Source organism: Mercenaria mercenaria, chromosome 3, assembly GCF_021730395.1.
Source record: "Mercenaria mercenaria strain notata chromosome 3, MADL_Memer_1, whole genome shotgun sequence".
Lineage (NCBI taxonomy): Eukaryota > Metazoa > Mollusca > Bivalvia > Venerida > Veneridae > Mercenaria > Mercenaria mercenaria.
In genome coordinates, this window is record NC_069363.1 from 94,516,880 (window position 1) to 94,522,879 (window position 6,000).

The following is a 6,000-nucleotide window of genomic DNA, read 5'->3' on the forward strand; positions in this document are numbered from 1 at the left end:
TTTTTATGATATTCTGGCACTCATTTTTTTATGATTGTCTAATATTTTTAAGTAGCGACTTCAGATCACTTCCCCTTTTACCGCTGTGGTACGGGCGTTAATTTCTTCATGTAAGGAATCCATCCACGGGCTTGGGGAAAAGGTCGGTTTTTTTCTACCCAGGTGCCCGCCCGTGAAAGTTAGGGCACAATGGGAAACCTGGGGTTTTTCCCCTCCACATCAAAGCTGGAAAGTCACATACGACCTTCTTTGTGGGGTGCGAGGGGTTTGTATTAAAACAAAAAAAAACCAAATTTGTCCATTGGAAATTAAAAATATTTCCCCAATATAAAATGGGGCCGGGGGGCCGGGTTTTTTAAAAACGTCATCACTTTTAAATTAAAGGCAAGAAAAGGGAAAAAAGGGCCGAGCGCTTTGGGTAAGTATAAGAGATTTTGATGGAATTGACTTTGTTTATTCGGGAAAGGGAAAGAAAACATTCAGTTTTTTAAGCAAAAAAAAAAATTTTAATGTGATGTTTGTGTCTTTCCAAAAATTGCATTTAAAAAATTCATTGAATGAATTGATAAATGCTGGGCAAAATGAAATAATGAAGAGACACAATCGTAATTCCTCTTTTCCCAATTGTTGGTCAAAAAACTTTAAAATTTTAAAAAACCCTCTTCTTATTTTTTTAAACGGAAGAACAAAATTTTTTAAACAAGACGATAGTTTGTAATATTTGTACATCCCACAATTAATTTGGGTTTTTAAATATTTCTTTTCCCTTGAAAGTAAAAAATTTTCAGTAATTTTGGAAAACAGAATTTGAAATATTTTGCGTAAGGCTTTTTTTTTTATCTTTGGGTTTTGTTTTTTAAAAACATTTATTGTTTATAGGGGAAGTAAACTTTTTTGGGGCTGGGGGAACTTTATAAAGGAAAAAAATTTTTAAATAAACAGTAAATTTCATCCCAATAAGGGTTTTGGCGGGTTGGGTTTATCTTTTAAAGGGCCTTTTTAAAGGGTCTAAATAAAAAACTATATTGTACATTTTTAGGGGAAATTTGCAGTATACGTCATAGCCCCATTTTAAATTTTTTCCCGGGTTTTTTTCCTGGTATAAAAATTTTTACCTAAATAAACCCTGCCTTTAGTATTCGCTGGATTTTTTCTCTACAAAATATTTGTCGGGTCCTTTTATCAAATTTCAGAGCTGTCCCGGGAGCAAAAATAAAAACCCAAAGTGCAAACCGCCAAATTTTTTTTTTAAAAAAAAGGATTTTTTTTTTTTTTTTTTTTTTTTTTTTTTTTTTTTTTTTTTTAACGTAGTTTAAATTCCCCGGAAAAACCCATCTCTTTAAAACCCGGGCGGGAAAGCTACTTTGAAAATATTTTGTACCCTTCTGCCCGTAACCACTTTCTGGGGTAAAAAACCCTAGAGGGATTTTTCCCAAATTTTGGCAAAAGCATCATACTAGGGGACAAATCGGGGCCATTGTATTCATCTATTTTAGGGGATGATTTTGTTCGGAAAGGGCCCAATATCCTTTATTAATCTTTACTTAACAAAAAGCAAACTCCCATGTGTCCCTTTCAGACAAATATATTTTTCTTGCATGCCAAACAAATTTTCCTAGGGAAAATCTGGTCTCACATCCGATGTGAATTTACCCCCGTGCGGGAATTTCCCATGCATGAATCCGAAATTTACAAAAACTTTACTACAAAAAAATATTTCCCTCAAAAAAAAACACATTCATTTTTATTTTATTTAATCAGTTTTTTGGGAAGAATAACAAATGAAAAAAAAAAAACTTTTATTAACTTTTTAAAGGGTGCAGATAAAATATCGGGCTTTTGTATAATTGCTTGCGGTAACTTGACAACCCCCTTTATAGCCTAAGCAAAATAACCTCGCCTAGATTTTTCAACCCCCCGCCTTAAACCATGAAATACTCTTTTAATATACATTACAAAAAAAATAAAATATTTTTAACAGTGTAATTTAAAAAGACATTTCAAAATCTCAAAAATTTAAATATATTTGATATGCACTTTTTTTTCTTTATTCACCTTTCTCATTTCAAAACTTTTTCAAATTTTTAGGCACCTAGCCCTCGAATTTTTCCCCAAGATTTATGGAAAATAAACTTTATAGTTATCTTTTTTCCCTTTTTTATTTTACTCTTTTTTTCTTTGAAAGTAATTTTAAAACATGATTTTTTATTCCCAAATTTTTATAAAAAAACCCAAAAAAATGTCTACGCAGTAAAAAACCAAATTTTTTATAAACGAGGCATCGTAAAGCCTATTTAAACCTGTCTCTTTTTCCCCACACAACTCGGCAAACCCGTTTTATTTACAACATTTCTAACGGTACCTAACGGGACTTTCATATCCGTCTTTTAGTTTTTTCCTAAAATTCAGTTTGAAAGTGACAGAAAGGCCGAAACCGGCAACAGCAACCATCAAAAACAAATCAACACCCTTTACAATTTTTCCAAATTTTTTTTACATAAAGTTTAAATTTACAATAATAGATAATGAAAAAAAAACGATTAAAAGAAAAAAAAATAAAAGTTCAGTATCTCCGATACAAAAGATCACATTTTCCATTCTAAAGTAACGTGCACAGTTCTTTAAATTTTAAATTTGGGCGAATTTTAAAGTAGCACAAACAATATAAAAACAAACTTGAAATAAAGCCCCTTTTTAAAACCGTGAATACTTTGGTTTTCCGTTTTGGGCTCCCTATGGGGGTTGGGTTATTCATCCCTGATTTATTTCAGAGGATAAAAAAAATCAGCGCCTTTGGTTTACGGCCCCAACCAGGGACGTAACTCTGCGCGGGGAAATATCACATCCAGGCGGGGTGAAGACAAGTGAACCTGGGGCATTGTATTTCCCGGGGATATAAACATCCCCCAAAATATCGTCTGGCGGAAGAAGCAAAAATTTTAAAACCCTATGGAAGTACCATAGCAAAACAAATAAGTCAGGCAAAAAACTGCTCCTTTTGGGGTAAAACCAAAACCTCCGTGGCCCCCATAAAAAATACGGGGCAAACTTATACAAAACAAAATTTTGGGGCCAACTAATTAAATCCCGCACTTTTTTAAAATCCCTCCCTAATTATTTCCCCATTAAAAACAAAAATTACTTACTTAAAAACTAAAGCTAAAGTATGAAATGATATAAAAAGTAATGAGAAACTTTAATAGAAATGGAAATGATAAACGGCGGGCCATTATTTACTACACAAATTAAAAAAATTTAAAATGTAAATCAAACGTTATAGATAGTTGGCATCCACAAAATATCTAATGCCATACCTAAAACGGACATTGTATGAAAAATCCCAATAGACGGGCAAAAAAAATTTTCAATTACAATAATTATACATACAGGGCAAACTTCCCCTTTATAGATTTATACATAACAATACAATCCAATAAAGGCTTTTTCCAAAATTTAAACCAAAATGTTGCATATGTTTTTTGAAACTCCCTTTAAAAATACATTTTTAAAAATTTTTCCTCTTATATAAACGAAAATTTTAGATTCCCCCCTTTCAAAATTTAATTTACAAAAGTTGAAAATTTTAATAAATTACCTAAACAAAACCAAAAACTAGCAAAAATCAATGCCGAAAAGTAAATTTGTTAAAAAATTTTCTGCAAAATGCAAAAAAATTTTTCCCAAAAATAAAATCGTAATGCAAAAATCATAAAAAAATCTAACAAATAAATTTTTTCCCTCGACGAGCAAAATTTTTCAACAAAAAAAAATTTTAATCCCCCATAGATTCGTCTATAATTCGGAAGTGGTGCGCCGGAAAATCAAGCCAGTTTTTTTTAAAAAGGGTAATGTCCCCCCCAAATCAAATTTTTTAAAGGGATTCCGGCCAATACGTAAACTTTTTGACTATTTGAAATTCCAGGGGATTCCCCGATTTTGCCGGGGAAATCAAAACATTTTTGGCGCGGTTTTGAAATTTGAAAATTTTGAGGGCCCATTATATTTTTTTTTTTTTTTGGGGATAAAAACATAAATTACTGAATTTTTTATGAAATATCAATTTTCTTATTACAAAACCAATTTAATGACTTTTCCCAGGGAAATTAATTTATGAAATACAGAAAACATGAAGGTATTTTATGGGGAAAAATCTGACATTTACCTCAAAAACCAAAAAAATTTACAAAAAGATGAGAAATACCTGCATTTCCCACACAAGAAAAAATAAGGCCCGTATGTCAATTTGTGACACTGTATAATTCAGTAAACGTATTCTCTAAGGCTTTGATTATATAGTAGTTCATCGACTGTTGGTAGGAGTGATAAATCCGACGCTAACGTGTTTCCATTGTTTCATAAATAAAACCCCCAGAACCGGAAAGGGTAATTTTGGGGGAAAGATTAAATTTTTGGGAAAATGATAGGGAACCCATTTTGAAAAAAGGGGATGGCCCAACTCAGTATGGGGTGAATTAATCAAGACGTAAAGGGACATTTTGTATAAAAACCTGCGTTAAGAAAAAATTATTTGATTAAATTTAAAGCGCTATTTCGGAAAAGCAAACAGGGAGCAAAACATAAACGATCATGATGTTTAAGCATTGCTATCAAATTAGAAAAAATTTCAAAGGGCCTTCAGGTTAATCTAAGCAAAAATTTTTAAACAAATAAGTGTTTTTTTTTTTGGGGCTCGGTAAATAATTTATAAAAATAGACTGTCATTTTATCTGTAAGTTTTTAAAAACATTGCCTAAATATTTTGTACTCTGCCTTACAAACTGTATGGGGGTTTTCCCAATTCAGTGAAGTTTCGGTAAGTTTTTCCCCTCTCTTCTCTCCCTCCCCCCTCTCTCCCCTCTTTTCTCCTAAAAATTTTAAAATATATAATATATATTTTTTTTTTTTTTTTTTTTTTTTTTTTTTTTCCTTTTCCCTCTCCCCCTCTCTAGTTTTTAAATTTAAATTTTTGGACTTTAAACTGAACTTAAATGCCCCCTTTTATTTGAACAATGCCCCACCTTTTTTAAAACTAATTAAGCGCCAACTTTAAACTGAATTATGTGTCACATTTGTTTGAAGTAATTAAAGAAAAGGGTCTTTTTTATTTGAAGGACGGGGCCATCTTTTTTTAAAATAACCCCCTCTTTCCATTTGAAAAAGGTCATCTTTTTTTAAATTACTGAACCTTTTTTTGAAGTAAGCTTTTCCCTTGGGTTTAAAACAAAGTATAAAATTTTTTTTAAATTACATGCCCACCTTTTTTTGGGGAAGAAAGGGGTCTCCTTTATTTGAAAAAATTTTCACCTTTGTTTGAAGAAAGGGCGCATTTTTTAAAATTTAAAAAAAAGTGTCACCTTTAGGGGGAATTACTTGTCACCCTTTATTTAAAAAAAAGTGTCTCTTTTTTTTAAACAAACTGCACCTTTATTTAAATATTGGGGCAAAATTTCCTGCAAAAAATTTATTATACTTAAAGCCCGGGAAAATACAGGCACACACTGAACGCCCCGCAAAATTTTTAACAGGGATTGGAAAGGGAAAAGGGGCCCAGCAGACCGGACAAAATAATCGAGGAAAATTGGAGGGTGGGCAAATATCAAATTCCAAAAGGGGTTGTTGTACACCCGGGGTTTAAATCTATCCCCGGGCTTCATTTTTTGTCGACCGTCATTATTTGTTCGAAACCCCCTTTGGGCGATGTGACACAAAATTTGTTCTCGACAATAGCACCTTGTGCATGATTCTGCAAAATAGAAAAAAAATATATGGCCGTCAAGCCTGTTTTTTTTACAAATGCTCAAAATGTTCAAATTTTTTCGTTTTCAAAGGGGAACACTTCAAACGTTTGGTCAGCGGGGTATTTTCACTATTTTTAAACTGTCCCCCAATTTTTTTAACATTGACACATTTAATTATTCCCAAAAATAAAATTTTAAAAAAAAAAAGCTATTGCTTTTGAAATACAATAAAAATCCCATATACAAATTCTTTTTCACAGAA